Here is an 18,057-nt window from a genome sequence, read left to right as displayed (position 1 = left end):
CCCACAGAATGCATTTAGCAGCATAGTTTCAATGTTAAGTATTCACCGTCAATTTGAGAGGAAATTTTTAAAATTCATAACATCTAATAAACCTTCCATTACCTTGGAATACTCCGTGTTTAACAGTTATAATTAAAATCATCCCCTCTTCCACCCTCCTGTGTTCTCACATCACAGGAGCCAAACTTTAGTTCCACTATTTGCAGATAGATCAAAATCTGAGCAAACGGAGCTTATGGAAAGACCAACAGCAAAATAGAGCAAAGGGAATTACGAAACATTAAGGGAAACAGTGCTGGTGTCAATGACAGTCATCATCCAATATTTAGGTAGAAATTTGCTTTTAAATCAAATTTTATAGTAGACTCTTAAATCATTTACTACGTTTAATTTCAGTTACCGACCCGTAATCGCTTAACTAATCAAGCTTTTCTAAAGAAAACAATAATTTCTCGACATAATAGAGCTTATTTTACTGAAATATGCATTTCCCAAGTTCTTACATGATGTGAGAGAAAATGACCTTAAATATTTTGCATAATGTTTTGCGGGTCTCAATTTTTAAGAGGAACGATTTTTTCAGAAAGAAGTCAATTGAAGATATACAAACCTAGCATATTTTAACAGATCTTTCATCGTGTACTACGCGTTTCGAGGCGAAGACTTCATTTTCGAATACTCGAAAGGCCTTGGCCTCAAAATGTGTCATACCAAATAATAAATCTGTGGAATTTAACTAAGGAAATAATCGTTTTCATTCTGCATCAATTTTTACCTTGTGAAAGGCGTTCGATTTCATTAAGAAAAAATTTCTCGAACATGTGCAGAAGCCGTGCAACAAAACTGCAGTCGAATCACAACGAGCCTGAATTGTTCATACCTCCTCCATAAACTACGCCTTTCGTCGAGCTGCTTGAAAACATCCACCGATAAAGGTAACTTTCTGGTTTAATCGGAGGGCAAGATATTATAAATCCATTTGAAACACGTTCGTAATATCTATTGATACCTAGCGGTTTATCTATCTATTTTCGAATTATTATAATCTACCAATTTCATAGATGGATTATTCTTCCTCATAGGATAATCCTCTAAAATCGCTGGAACATTAATGGCTTTGCCTGGTTTCGCTAGTAAGTGGGCCCTCTTCACTTTTATAACGTTAAGGTGTTTTTCCCCGTCCCGTCCCTTCCAACCCTACCCTACCCCAGAGGCGTCGTCGGGCTCCTATCGCGGCGGCGCCCCTCTTTCCTTTTTCCTTCCTCTCCTCCCCCTCCCCGGGTGATCGGGCGTATAAGTCTCTGGCTTGGTTCCCGGCCCCGGTGTGTCGTATCCTCGAAGGGCTCCCCTTGAGCTCTCATTCTCTTTTATCTATTTATACCACCACCATTTAATCAATCCAAGGGTTAGTTTGACACATCTCTCTACTCCGCTCTCCAATAGGCTAACCTTGCATTATTTATGAATAATTGAAAATGAACTTGAAAATGAATCTTGATAATGACACAAAGTGTCTAAGCCATGGTCGGTCGTTAAATTAAATAGTGTGGATATTACCATTTGTGTTTTTATCATAGGGATATCAATATTCCAAAAAATTAAGCCTGAAATGATTTTATATGCTCACCTTATTCATCTGCGAATATCATCTCTTTTACATCCTTGATCTTATGTAAGTCATTCTGGAATTTCTTTTGTCCTTTTAATTCACACATGCCTTCGACAAAACAATAAATTTGCTTCCTTTAAAGAATTATATCTTTATTTCCGTCGATTTGATCTCTAAAGGAAAGGCACAAATGAATTCAACCCTTCATTCAATTCCAAATGACCAAATTTCATCGATAGTTAATGCAGCCACTTATGCATCTAAATGTGGAATAGATAGGTGACAATTTTTAACTCAATTTTCTTTTATTTCAATATCCCATAGCCTCGCAATGGTGTAGGAAACATTCCTTAATTATAATATTTACACGTAAACTAAACATAATGATAATTAAAATTGTACTCACATAAAAATTTGTACATACATGCAGAACACAAAGAGATATTAAGTTCACTTCAATCTCATAGTTGCCTTGCCTCCATATTTAAGGTGAACGGTGATAATTCCCCTAAAATATCTCATTTACCTTAATTTCTCATTCATTGTGTCGAGAAAAACACCGCAAAACGGAAAAAATCTTCGAGGCCTTATCCGTAAAGAGAAAACGTTTTTTCGTGGCATTAAATGAGTAAAACTCCAAAATTATATATTCACTAAAATAAAAATATTCAACGGCAATCCAAATCGCAAATCATTAAAATTACGTGAAATATTTTCCTTCCCTTTCTCAGAATATCTAGGAGTGATTCAATAAAATCCACTGCTCTTCTTCCTCCAAAAATTAAAATATATTGTGACGGTACGACTAGCACCGTCGTTTTTTTTCAATGATTTCATCGCGGCCAAATCCAGGTGTGAGCCATCGCTCATTTAAATTTAGCGGGCACAGCACTGTTAGAGCGGCGTCCCCATCAAGTACAAGGGTTTTTCGAGTGTCATTTTTTTTGTTATGTCACGTGAACGCCGCTATATAACGGGTGTTCACGAGGAGACGGAAGGACATTTGTGTTTGGAAGTGCGCGGAAGCAGAGAGACCTTCCGAGCCGAGATAAGGCCAGCGCACAGAGAACGAGAGTCAACGGGAGATAAGGAGTCAGTCGGAGTTCACGACTCAACGTGGGAACCACCCGCTGTGCTTCGAAGCCGCAGGCGGAGAGTAGCCTGTTGGGCTCAACCAGCCGAGACGGTGATTCGACAGAGAACCACACCATTGACGCGGTAAAATACTCAGACCCATCTCCCCGGATAGTGCATTATCCACTCTCCCTGCTCGATCCAACATAATTCCTCAAGAAGAGACCCCGAGTGCTGTTCACTCGAAATTAGTGATTTGTGGAACGATATCACGCAACCCTTTGCCAAGCTTTTCCAACATTCAAAGAGAAAAGTTGTATCACTAATCTCCCGTCCACGAGGTTTGCATATTCAAAGCGATAGTGCTGGACATTTCGCAGAACTGGACGAGGAGCCTGTACATTCTTTGGCATTTGTAAATTCATCATTCATCCATTCATCCTATTATTTTTTGTATTAGAATTAAGTAATTTTGGTGGGGTAGTGTTCTTCGTCTTTTGATTCATTTATTTTTCATTTATGTTTCATCACAAAAGCAAATCATTCATCCCTCATTAGAACTAGGAAAGGGTATTTCTCTGATTTTTGTTTTTTTTGTACGGTCAATTTTTGCAAATAAATGTGTAAACCCGATCATTTTGTAAGAGGTCGTTTCTATCTTGTGCTGTGCTCTGCACTGAGGTCAATCCATCCCCAGTATTTAGATACCTTTATCGCGAACGCGCGCCGCAGAACTTCCACGATATTATTGTATAGACCCGTGATCTATCACAATTGGCGCACCAACGTGCGGGGCCGCTCGAATAGTTCGTACTGGCATGGAAAATTCCTTTCAGTTGAAAGTGACCTTCAGTCAGCACCACTTTTATGAGATTGAATTTAATGACCAATGGTCGCAATTGACGTCCATGAACGCGCGGTCATATTTCGTATGAATACGCGATTCATTTTGTCAAAAGGGTTACGTCGAATCAAAATTTTCAGATTCCGTATCATTGGGTTTTGCAAGTTTAATTTAAATAATGGCAGACAAGGAGGATCAGATGGCAGCGTTTAGACAGTATCGGGAGAAAAAGGATGACGAGGTCGATACAGACGACCAGAGCGTTCATTCAGATACCGATGGGTTGGCGCTCGGACTAGCGGGTATGGCGTTAGAGACCCCCGAAAGGAAGGAGGTTGGATCTTTATCCGTGCAACCCGGCGAACCCGGTAGTCTCAATGTCAGTCAAACGGAGTCCCGCGAAGACCCGCTTAATACCCTCCTTTCCTTAATGCATTCAATGCGACAGGAGATAAAAGAGATAAAAGGTAGTAATGATACAACGCGTCAGGAGATGAAAAAAGGTATTGATAAATGTAATGAGAGTCATGAAATCACGCGTCAGGAAATACGTGAGAGTAAGGAAAGTAATCAAGCCATGTTTCTTGAAATCAAAGCTGAGATGAATAGGTGGAACGAAGGTTTTTCGCAGGAGATTTCTCAAGTAAAAAGGAAAATTAATGAGGTAGAAACACGGTATGCAGACGGTGTAAAAACGATAGGAAGGGCCGTTCGCGAAGAATGTAGAGGAATGGTAAGTGCGGAGATTGGCGATGTAAAGGTTCGTACCAGTGCGTTGGAACAGGCTTACGATGCAGTGATCGCGACGCAGAAGGAAGTGAAAGTACACTGCGACGTTAGAATCAACTCCCTTGAGTCTGAAGTGACCGCTTTAAAAGATAGGGGCACGACCACGCAATCAGCGGCCGTATCAACCCACTCTCTCACAAAACCCACCTTTTCTGCCCTTAGCAACGAGCACCCTATTGCCTTCCTAAAGGAAGTTAATAATTATTTTTCCATAGTCTCTGTGCCAGAGGCGTTGCAACCACAAGTGTTTTTTCAAATGTTGAGCGGTGATGCCAAGATATGGAGTAACTCGCTATGGCCAGTTCCGTCAACACTTGCGGAATTTAAGGAAAAATTTTTGGCTAACTTTTGGGACACTGACACCCAGTATAATTTCCGCATGCAAATCATTACAGACAGGTATGTGAGGGGAAAGTCGAACACGATGAAACAGTTTGCGATTGAAAAAGTAGCGCAAGCGCGATTGTGTTCCCCACCGATGAGTGAAGAAGAAATTATTCAGGTCCTAATTAGACAGTTTTCCATTCAGATTCAGAATATGTTAAAGTCAATTGATCATTTAACGGTTGAACGACTGATTGTATTACTAGGATTGTATGACCAGTCTTATCAGACAGGCACGCTGGCTACTCAAAATTCGTTCCATCCAGGTGCATTGCAAGGTTCCGAAAATACGAGGCCGCGAGCAGCTGATAAGGGTTATCGTATAAATTCCGTCACGTTTGAGCGAGGACGCAAGGTTGGGAAGGAGCGACACAAGGAGAAACCCCCCAGTCCGCCTCCTCCCAGCGCACCTCGAGTAGAAGGTCAAGACTTCGCGTTAAACTCGCGTCGACTGTGTGACTCACCTCCAGTCCCCAGCCGAGACAGATGGGAAGAAGGTTGGTCCTAATGCTTACTTGTTGTCAAGGGAGGATGGATCCGAATTAGGCATTTATAATGCATTTTCCTTGGTTCCTTATAGGGGATAAGGAATCACAAAAGTAAATTGTTTCTTGATTTTTTTTTTCGTGCATAAGCTCGAACTCATTTTTCATTTTTCTTGCATTCATCTTTCACCCAGCAAGAAAAAGGAAAAATTCGTTCGTGCTGGGGGGCGATGTGACGGTACGACTAGCACCGTCGTTTTTTTTCAATGATTTCATCGCGGCCAAATCCAGGTGTGAGCCATCGCTCATTTAAATTTAGCGGGCACAGCACTGTTAGAGCGGCGTCCCCATCAAGTACAAGGGTTTTTCGAGTGTCATTTTTTTTGTTATGTCACGTGAACGCCGCTATATAACGGGTGTTCACGAGGAGACGGAAGGACATTTGTGTTTGGAAGTGCGCGGAAGCAGAGAGACCTTCCGAGCCGAGATAAGGCCAGCGCACAGAGAACGAGAGTCAACGGGAGATAAGGAGTCAGTCGGAGTTCACGACTCAACGTGGGAACCACCCGCTGTGCTTCGAAGCCGCAGGCGGAGAGTAGCCTGTTGGGCTCAACCAGCCGAGACGGTGATTCGACAGAGAACCACACCATTGACGCGGTAAAATACTCAGACCCATCTCCCCGGATAGTGCATTATCCACTCTCCCTGCTCGATCCAACATAATTCCTCAAGAAGAGACCCCGAGTGCTGTTCACTCGAAATTAGTGATTTGTGGAACGATATCACGCAACCCTTTGCCAAGCTTTTCCAACATTCAAAGAGAAAAGTTGTATCACTAATCTCCCGTCCACGAGGTTTGCATATTCAAAGCGATAGTGCTGGACATTTCGCAGAACTGGACGAGGAGCCTGTACATTCTTTGGCATTTGTAAATTCATCATTCATCCATTCATCCTATTATTTTTTGTATTAGAATTAAGTAATTTTGGTGGGGTAGTGTTCTTCGTCTTTTGATTCATTTATTTTTCATTTATGTTTCATCACAAAAGCAAATCATTCATCCCTCATTAGAACTAGGAAAGGGTATTTCTCTGATTTTTGTTTTTTTTGTACGGTCAATTTTTGCAAATAAATGTGTAAACCCGATCATTTTGTAAGAGGTCGTTTCTATCTTGTGCTGTGCTCTGCACTGAGGTCAATCCATCCCCAGTATTTAGATACCTTTATCGCGAACGCGCGCCGCAGAACTTCCACGATATTATTGTATAGACCCGTGATCTATCACAATATATTGATTAATATCTGTTTACTTTCATATCAAACTCCTCATAAAAATACAGAATTTCCTTGGAATGTAAAATTGCCGTGGAACTGAGGAGCCAAGAGATATCGGGTATTCCGAAAAAACAACTCTGTCACAATATTTATCGAGAATAAAGGAAGGAAACTCTCGAATCAGCTTAACCATCCAAATGGTGCATCATCACATGTCAAATTTCCTAACATCGGTTTGACGCAGCTCGCCACTCAATTCATCTATAGGCTCATCTTTTCACACCTACGCATTTCTTCTCTTTCACATGTTTCTTTACCTGTTCCATATATTTCATTTGATATCCTTCTTTTCCGTTCTTGCCATCTACTTGCTCCTCGACAATTGTCTTCATCAGACCGTCACGTCTCAAGATATGGCCTTTAAGGTTATTCCGTCTGTTTAACCTTATAGGCCATATCTTGAGACATGACGGTCTGATGAAGACAACTGCCGATGTTTTATCAATGTTTTAATTAAGTTTCTCTTCTCTCCTACTCACTTCCTTATCACCTGGTCGATGCATTTCTTCATCATCATTCCAATGTAGCGCCACGTTTCAAAAGCTCCCACGATTGATTTCACTCCTGACGTCTTTTCCATAATTTTTATAAATGGCTTGTACGAACGTTGAAAATTACGGGTCATAAAACATAGCCTAGTCTCACTTACTTTCCACTTACCGTTTCTTCACATCTTGGTCCTGAATTTACTATCCCTACTTCGTTTTTTTGTGCGACGAGACAAATTAAATATGCTATTTTAATTTCTCCCACCTACGCATAAAATGAGAGAAAAAAATATGAAAAAAGGCATCAAGTATAGAAAGCGGTGGATCATCACCATATCTACGCTAACCTCCATTCCAATAAAATAGAATTTTACGAATACCAATATTTTTTTGATTCATGCCTTCCCAACATTTTCCTTTATTTTCGCCACATTCAAGCATTAAAATTAGGATTAACTATTGTATTAAATATGGCTATACTTCTTGATGTGAAAGTTGGTGGTTTTCATGAAGTGTACACCACTGCGGCGTAACGCTGAGTAATTCATGGCAATAAATATTTCTGGTTTCCTGATTCAAAGCTCCTTGGATAAAATTCAACGAGGATTAAATTTCTTCAAGGCGAAAATGTTGCTATAAGTGTCGCTGGCTCGTATCTTTATCATAATTCTTTTTACGTAAGTATGGTACCACATTTTGGACAAGATACTAATGCATGGTCTTGCGTTGCTATTCAGAAAAATTGGGTTTGTAAAACCTAAGAATAGACTATAAAATGTCCATTCTTCAACCGCTTTTTTAAAGCACATGGCATACGTGTAATCTGAGCTTTCCTTTCAACGCCTCTATGTATTCCAAGTAATTAAAGGTATTCAATTTTGGAGCACCTTTATACTTGAGTAAAGGACTGATCTTCTCTCGAAAGAAAATCAAGCATATAAATGGCGATGAGAATTTTAACACTTTGAGCAACTAAGAACTTGGTTTTTTGTATGGTTTCGAGAGCGAATAACTCTAAGGAGAAAAGTAAATACAGGCAGAGATAGACGAGCGAGTCTCGGAAATGGTTTATTTTAATGCACGACGTAAAGCTATACCCGTGCTTTTCTCCAAGCGTAAAAGGAAAAAGGGCTAGATAAATATTCCAGCAATATTAAAATTAATGGAAGAGCTGCAAAAAAATTTAAAATGCCCAAATTGATAACGTGAGCTCTGAATGGATGGTTCAACACACACTTGTCGTACATTTACAATTTGAAAGTTCTCTCAGACATTTTAGCTCTGATTATCACTGATACATGAGGAAATAGCGACTCCACGACACTGGAATGGATAAAAGCAGGAGTAGTGCTTTACGCCGTGCATTAAAATAAACCATTTCCGAGAGTCGCTCGTCTATCAGCGCCTGCATTTACATTCTCCCATCGGAGTGATACGGCGTAATTGCACGCAAGACATCGATTAATAAAAAGAAAACACTCGGGAGAGAAAATGGCGAGCGTGTTCTGTCATCGCCTTGGAAATCCCATGAAGCACTGCTTCTGCGTCCCCGCGTCGTTTTATAGCGAGCAATCGTAATAAACGGCATCTCTTAACTCTGCTGACTCAACACTGACCCGTTTTGCGTCCCTAACGTCCCACTCCACGAAACATTTGCGGCTCAGGTGCGAGACTGTTGACGAATCCATTATGATGACGACACAATCGCTTTATTAGCTCTATACACGAATGCGTGTCTCTTTTGCATTTTTATCGTCTTTTCCACCATATTTCAGTCTCACTCAACACGTAAGTTTGTAGATTTTCATCGCACAAAAAAGGAATGCCAAAGGAATATTTGTAATTCACTCACAATCGGTGATTTCAAAATGAATGACAAGGTGGAGAATGAAATCAACATTCGACTACTTTACTTTGCAGAATGGCAGTAAAAATACACATTGCGATAATCCAGTCATAATCCATTAAAACTTACCATCAGTTAGACCTTTTCAGCTACTTTAAAGTGAACTTTTTACTGAAAATCCTTGTTAGCGTGATGTTTTGTCAAATTAATATAAAATATGCCATATCGTAATTTAAAATTGCTAGCATATAGGTTCAAAATCGCATCAAATGCATTTATAGCATGAGGTTAATATTTTAAGTACCTCATTAACAACAGTGAGATATGTTCCATAATCATTAATGGAATAGTGAATAGAAAAGATGACATTTTATGCAGTGACTGATGTCAAACACAAGGACTTTAATTAAAGATATACGGTAAAACAAATTTGCTCTTTTAAGGAGAGTACAAGGAAGAAAAACAGATATTTCTTCTCATTTCATAGTTTTTAACGAGCGGGATCATACCATTGCAGCAAGGCAATAATGGTCAGAATTGTGAACTTAATACAAACATTTACAAATATATCGCAAATAATTCAAGTTAGTTCGTTAAAAATAATTTCAAACCGCTTAAACTCATTGTTTATTTATGCACGCGCTATTTAGAGGACGCATACCTCCTCGTCGACACGTCTTTCTGGTGAAGAATTACTTGCTCAAAAATTACGCAATCATCTTTAAATACTTAAGGTACACTAATGAAACCCTAGCCAATATTTGCCTATAGCTAATTTGAAAATTTTCCCAGTATTTCCTCAGATGTATTTTTTTATCTTCGGGCAGCAGTAAAATATTATTAAATATACTCTATACTTATATACTCTGAATATTTAAAGACGATACACTAAGCTTTAAAAGCTGTTATTAGTTACTAAAAAAAGATAAAATATGACTGGCCTAGATTTTTCTGTTATAACAATGGCCTTCCTCAAAGAATCGGGCACTACAATCATTTTATGGATATCCGTTGGATTAAACTGGGTGAGGTATTCGCCAAAGAAAAGATTAAATAGTTTTTGTAGCTCTTCGACTGTGCGCGGAGGTCGCTTTCGCAGCACCCATTCGAGTCCGCATAATTTAAGGCGTGTCAGAGGGAAGAGCAAAACTCAATTCGGGCATTAACTCAGTAATGCGCCCGTGGCCCAATGGCGTGTCACGAAGGTTCCCTTAGGATCGCTCGCGCATGGATTAATGCGCCCTCTGATAGCAAGAATTGGAACGAACCCAGATGATTCCACGGGCACGATATCTTTTTCATGCATGAATCAAATTTTCCCATCAAACGACATTACGTGAAATTTCCGCGATGCAAATGTAATAATTCCTTACAGCCGTGATAACTACTCATTCATTAGAGCCATTATCAACGATAAAATACGGCCGTATTCGGCAAATAGACATTTTAGTGCCACTACCCACCGTTTTGAATGGAGATTCTTGATACTTTCATGTTTTGTGGACCTATGACACGAATTAACAACCTGAGACTGTAAAGTAACATTACTATGGAAGAAGGATAATCTAGAAATACCAAATTAAAAGTCACATGCATTTAACTGCGTATATAAACTTTGCAAGTATTTCTTTCCACTTGATTACAATTAACGTTCACATACGTATTCAAAGTAAATGGAACTTGGAAAAAGCTTCAGATAAAGCTTAAGATTTTCCTTAACTAATGGTATTATGGTGAAATTTTTATGAAAAAAAAACATTTGAGAATTGTGATTACATACCCTCAATGCAAAATGGTTACATATCATATGGGAGACTTTGACATGAGTTTTAAAAAACAAAATAAAGGCTGCAATAGTCAAAGTACTCCCTTAGAAATCAAGTAGGGTAATGAGTGCACACACCGCTGTTAATTATACAATCTTTGATATCAAATCTAGGTGTCCTCAAACACTTAGTCATGGATTTTCAAATCAATAAACTCTTTAAGATTCTCAATACATGATGCTAAAATGTGGGTAAGACGATTTGGCATCACAATGTTAGAGGGACGGATAAGGAGAATGATTTAGGAATCGAAATAGTGATGAAATTTTCACCAATTCATTAAACACTCAACTTGTATCAGCTGAAAGAGTTTGCTTTGGAGTGGTCTTCGCTCTGGCAACGATTGTAAGAAGGCCATATGAGTGAAACGCGTTTCTTGTTTTATGAACGATTTAATAAGTGCAGCACTGATTCAATTATGGCTACTTTTCACAACATGAAGCCTGAATCTGTCGATATAATTACCTCAAAAAACTCAACGCACATAAGGTCTGCGCAGTAAGACATACGTCGCATGCAAGTGGCGAGTGAAATAATGATTTCTATCTTTTCCTACCAAGCGAACGCGCGTATTTGTGATATGAAACCAAAAAAATAAATGTCGTGAAATAAATTGTGCTCGGCGACCCATTCTATCATACCATTCCCGATAAGACGCGTGCTATGATGCGACACTTCTTCCTCTCGTTTCGCGGAAGATCCAGGGCGTCGTTGAAGGAAAAGAAATAAATCGACCCAAACGCCTGCAGAGCCACCACTGACAAGTGGGAGCAATGAGAGAAATCACGCGATGGACAACCAATGCCTCCTTGCGGGGCATTATTTTTCCACCCGACATAAAGTACGGAAACACGATCCTGTCAAGGCGAGAACGATGGAGATGTTACAGCAATGGTGCCCTCGGGTGGAAAAAGTTATACCGTTACCAGGGAACGATTTTTTTTCTTCTTACGGAACAAACACTTTTTTTTATCCTCTCGCGAAGTGAAACGTCGCATCGGACCTCGTAGCGGAATTTCCCACGAATTTAGATAAGAAAAAAAACAACAAAATAGGAAGAGAAAATAGGTTTTTCGAGGAGGATAAAAATAAAGAAATCCTTCTTCGCAACCGCTCTTAGGAGAAAAAAAAAAGAATGCCCAGACAATGCAAACGAGAATGCATGTAAGTACACACAAACACACAGGGGATGTGGGATTCGTAGCATAAGGAAAGAAAGGGGTGCGTGAGTGGGAATGGAGTGGGGTGCACGTTATTATTATTACTGTTATTGTTATTATTTTTCTTTAAAGAAGAAAGGTTTTGCGTAATGAGCGAGGGACGTCCAGGGGAGGAAGCGAAGGATCCCGGAGGCCGAACAGCCCGAGGCGGGGGTGGGGGGAAGGGAGAGGGGGTGGAGCGCAAGAAGAAAGCGAGCAGAGCCGCATTCTACACAATTACACCGCCGCGGAGAAAATGATAAAATATGCAGAGAAAAAAAGAAGGCTAGGAGACGAAGGAATCTTGAGAGGCCCAGCAAACTCTAACACTCATCTCCTATCCGAATAAAAGCCTTCTTGCTCCAGCACCAACATAAATGTAGTCTCTTCCGAAAAAAATACCAATAATTTTACTCTTTCCTAAATGTTATTCGAGGAGAGCAATATGAATTAAGATTTGCCCATACAATTTAAAACTTCCACGTTAAGTACAGCTTATTCCTTAGGGTAGGGTAACAATGACTAAGGTGACTTTTTCTCCTCAAACTTTAGAAGTCATTATATGAAATATGCACAAACTAACCTTAAATTCTACTCTAAATTTCAAATATTTTTTCTTTCGGTTGAGATGAGTTAAAACACTTTCAGCGAGACTCGATAGGAATACCATAGTATATCAATAAAAATATAGATTTTTTTAATTAAAAAAAACAGAATTTAGACATCCTCTATACATGAGTTCAAGCATTGAAATTATTCTTACCATAAAATTTTCCGAGAAGAGAATGAAGATTCGCCCATTAAAATTGAAAACGTTTGCATAAAGTACAGATTTTTATTGTAATTATGTAGGATACCCACTTAGAATGTATTTAGTCCTAAGTCTTCCACTGCTCGGAGAAAAATCGAATTTCTATAGCTATATAGAAGCTATGTAACACCCTCAGCTGTATTCTAAAAGATTTTGGTAAATCGTGCAGCTTTCCCTCGTATTAGTTCTCGACTTGAATCCGTCACAGCCGGATCCCATACGCAGTAAACCACTTATCCGAGGTATGGATTAACGTTTGCGAAGCAGAACTTCTCTTTCACGTTATCGATCCATTTTAAGTACTATACATGTTTAAGAATTTGGACATAATTTCATTTCACAACCTTGGAATTTCAACCGCGGTAAGATGCGTGAAATATTTACTAAAAGCACACTTCAATACAATCGCTATAGAAACGTGTTTATCGTAATTTGAATTGCATAAAATCCTCTTATTTCCATCTCTTCTTTGCTTCTTTAAATTCAAGTAACATCAACCTCTATACTCTCACACTCTGCAACATAATAGCTCCCTCTCAAAGACGCAAAATTTCCTCAGCTATGGTGAACGGGCGAGTCAGTGCTGAATAAGAGAAACGGACGTTTTTGCAGAAGAATTTCATAATTAATAATTTGGAATATATTGTTGTTTTAATTAACACTTTGCGTGCAATGGGCGTACTATTACGTCACGTGAAATCCTTCCATTTTTCCTACGGGCGTAATATTACGCCATCCTTCTTTTGATAAATCGTAGTTTAGGCGGTATTAACGCCTAAATAAACATATGGAAAAAGCAAAATTCATCGTTCAAAATGATGTACTCAAACCTATTTCTCACATTAAAGATTGGTTGTTAACAAATAACACAGGCGCATTGAAAATGGCCAATACTGGGGTGCAAATCTATCTACAGTAAGGTCTGGATTAGGTCTGGATCAGGTCTGGTTAAGGACTGAACGGTAAGTGTTAAGAATTTCATTTTCCATACACAGTCTCCATGAGTATTTGAAAAAAAAGAATGAAGCTAATTATAAAAAATATAATGCCGTCCCCTGTGACGGTGGGACGTAGTTCTCGCCTACTACGCTGGAGGTCACGGGTTCAAGTCTCGTCAGAGTGAGTAAGTTACCCAAATCCGGGATGTCAGTGATCGCCCAGTGAATGGTTTTATTCCCCCGATGTAAAGACCAAATAAGTATGGCTGTTTTCGGGGTGATGAATATATATATAAACATGGACAAAAAATTCCACGAAGTGAACATGAAACTGTAGATTTCAAAAATACAATACAAGCGTATAAATTTAAGAATAATGCGAATGCTGGTACTTCAAAAATATTAATCCTGATCATCGCAAGCAAATATTTCATTTATTTCGTTCGACCGCTAATCGCGCAATTGTTGGCACGGAATTCCTCTCAGCAAATGTAATATAAATATATAAAAGCAGTTGAACTCTCGCTATTTTTATTTTCTCATATCATGCGACATTATTTCGCTGAAATTGTCATTAACAGGAAATGATAGCTCGGGTTAGCGTCACCACAATTCATTGAAAATTAGTCCATAGAATTGTTGTTTCCCAATCGTAATTTTAATTGATATTTTCGTATTCACCGATAACGGTATGCGAGTCATTTAAATGCCTCAAATTGCCACAGCGTAATAATAAAAAAAACAGAAAGTCCAGCTTCGATGGTTACTGTCCTTAAAAATGTTCCGGCCTCTCCTGAATGAAGTATTTTCAATAATCGCACTCGACGCATTAATTCGAATTCGATTGTATAATGACTCGATTTTGACCACGCAATTCCGTGTGATTATAAAAAATAAACAAGAGGATGACAGGTAGGCTTTGCACATGATCATGACAGTCGACATTCTTCATGGAGCTGGTAAAAAAAGGGCCACTGGGGTTTTATACTTCATAGCTCGCGTGTCAGCAATACTGAGAAAAACTCACGCCGCCCCATGTCTCAGCCAGAAAAATATTCAATTCAGGTATGACCATACACATGATGGCTCTATTCTTTCGTGGGATTCGATAACAGACAGAAAACATCAAAATAGCATGGCAAAATAATATTTCGTCATTGTCAACTCAATCAACCGAATGTTGGGATACACGGTCCTCTCTTATAATTAAGTTGATGAAACGCACATAAACCCAAACACTGGATGTAGAGGAATACACCAAAGCGGGATTTGAGACTCACGACTTCTGGATTAGCAGGCGAGAAATTTAACCTGCCATTGCCGAGGCCAGTAATAAATTTACCAAATAATCTTTCTCGGGCTTCCTATCGGGCTCCATTTCTGCCGACTTTTCATCGGAATAATGTTCCTCGGAGATCAAAAAGCCCTGAGGCCGATGCAGAACAGTATTCTATTGGAAGCTGGCGGAAATGGAGAGGCCAAAACAGTCGGAAGCCCGAGAAATCTTCATCGCAACAGTTAACCGAGAAAACTTCAAATCCTTACGAAAAAAAATATACCACTCAGTCTGGGGAACCAGTGTCTCTTTTCCTCAACCCACTAAATCCCTCGCAGCACGATTAAATCGAAACAGAGACCTACTCATTTGCAACCCACGACGTTAGCCTTAACTTAAAGAGGCATCATACGCATTTATATCGATAAAGAAGACTCGGAAAGGATCACAAGCCAATGCATTACCATTACACCTAACAAAAGTCATCATTTATAATGAAGTCGAGAAATCGCCACCTTTTTCATAGATGACGCCAATTTTTTTATATTTTTTTCACATAAGTAAAACACGATGGAAGTTTGTTTTACTTGTATGGAAACGTGAAGCCTTCAACTTGTTTGGGCAAAAAAATTGAATACTTTAAAGTTGGCTAAAAAGTCTGATTTTTTTTATAATAATTAACTCACATCCACCCCTACCGCTTCCCCGTCTTGGAGATGGATGGATGTAGGTAAACGGACAAAATCGCTTAGATTGGTGCAATGAAGATATTAACCAAATTTTCCTTATTCGTAATTTGCTCCGATAGCACTATAGACATTGAATTAATATTAAGAATTGACTTGAAAGGGAAAGTAAGATAAGTGAGGAGAAAGGAAATCCAAAGGCCAATTTTAGCAGGAAGGAGACATTTCTCCGAAACAGGTTTTCGATTGTCATCTCATCGACGGGGATAACAGGTGATAACTTACAGAGAGCTGGGCTAAGAGTTCTGCTTCCAAGAAGGCTACGTTGAATTCAACTTAATCATAAGAAAAAGGGAGAGGAATAATGTATTTACGTAATTAATTCTCAAATTAAGTTTTTACACTCAAGTAAGTCGGCATTTTTCATTTCCATACGGTTAAATAGAATGAATAGTGGGAGACCGAGGGAAATCTCTCCGCGTTAAAAGAACAGAAGGTAAAAAATTACTTATGACACTGAGGAAAAAAAACAATAGACAGTGCACGGGGAACATTCGCCGCCCTGAGATACGTACAATGGCGGCGAAGCGGTCACGTTCACTGCACAGCCAACCGCCGCGCCGCCGTCCTCCTCCGACAATATATATAAGGAAGAATAAAAATCTTGCGGTGGACCCGACCACCACGAATGCCTCCCTCCAAATATTCCTCATCCCCTTTTGTCCGCATCGAAAAATTTGCCAGCGATAAATACGCTTTTCCCGAGATTATTCCGCCGAGCAAATAAAAAAGAGGGAGGCGTGGGTCTTCCTCCGCAGTTTCCGCACCAGTTGCCCCCTTCTTTCCCCGGACGCTGTGACGTCTGGCACATACGAAGAACCTTTTCCGAAGGAGACTCAAATACGTTTTTAAAACCACACGTTCCATGGTGGGAGCGGACACGAGTCGCTTCCCGCCAACGCACATCCTCTTCCCTCCCTCCACCTCTTAACTCCCATCTCCACCCGCTCGTGTCTAACCCTCTACGCACCTGTAGCTTGGAAATGATTGCCAATAAGGTAATGCATTGAAATTTTTATTGTTTATAGATTTGTCCCTTGCCAACATTCATCATTGTTTTAAAGAACGCAAGAAATCCTTCGAGAAAATGCCAATTAAATTTTTTGTTATCAATAAACAAGTATAAATTGAGTCTTTTTCTTTCTCTTGACCTCAATTTTTAACTTTTATTAGTGTCCTGGAGTGTAAGTCATTAAGAAGGCTATGATAATGTATTTTTAAATAATAAAATAAAAAATAGTAATTCAGTTGTAAATGAATTAAAAAGAAGAAAGAAGAATTTGGACATACCCTTTTTGCTATTGATATGGTTGTTTATTCATTGTAACTACGTCAATACATGTAGTAGTTACCTATCAGTTTTTATTTATTTAATAATAAATAAAATTTACAGAAATTTCGATGTCTGACTTTTTTTGTATTTAGGAATATGTAAGGTGCACTGTGGTAACTTGGATCATGGGGTAACTGGGGCATTGGTAGATCATTTGCGTAGTTATGGGAATTTTGAGCTTATCAGGCAGACGCACATTCTCCATCTTTTGCTCCTTGAACAACATGCCTTACCTCATTTGGAGCCATTTAGTGAGTTTGGGGTGCTGTGGAATTTTAGGTTCAAAGCAACGGCGTGGGCGTGTCTCAATGAGATTTGCTGGTTTTTATTGTAATGTGGTGAGGAATTTCAAACTTTAAACTACTTTAGGATAAACATAAAGATTGACTTTATTCCTGTATATGGTTTTCATCACCATTAAACATCCGGTAGATTTTTTAATAGGGGTACCTCAGTTATCCCAAAAGTTTTTAATAAATGGGGTAACTGAGGCATGGTGTTGGGGTGACTGGGTCATGACGGACCCAGTTACCCCAATAGTTAATATAATGAGTTAATATAAAAAGAATGAAAACTACACGGAGGTATTTATTATGTAACTTCACCTAGCTCTGGAATAGCTTAAACATTCCTTCAACATAACTTTTTTGTTCAGCTGCAGATAATGGTGTGAAAATATAAGGAAAATTCAGTAGACTGCTAAAATAACCCACTCAATATAAGATCTTTAAAATGCTCTAAATTACGTAAAAAATGGCAACAAAGTATGTGTGTAGCAGCGTTGTTTTATCCCATTTCTAGGAGTACGTAACAACACCATGTTTCTCGGGGGAAAGGACTCGCATCCCAACGCCTAAGCAAGGGAGGTGGGTGTGTGACTTCTCATTTCTCTGCTGTTGAGGAAGAGGAATTTGCCAATGCAATAGAAGTCATGGAAAAAATGGCTTTGGCCTTATTGGTGGAGAGGTATTAGACATTGTACAGTGTTACCACAGAATAGGGACCGACGGATTCCGCACGGGTTCCGTAGGTCCCTATTCTGTGGTGTTACATAATTCCAAACAAACTCGATAC

Source organism: Ischnura elegans, chromosome 5 (genome assembly GCF_921293095.1).
Source record: "Ischnura elegans chromosome 5, ioIscEleg1.1, whole genome shotgun sequence".
NCBI lineage: Eukaryota > Metazoa > Arthropoda > Insecta > Odonata > Coenagrionidae > Ischnura > Ischnura elegans.
Note: the sequence above shows the minus strand (reverse complement) of the source record.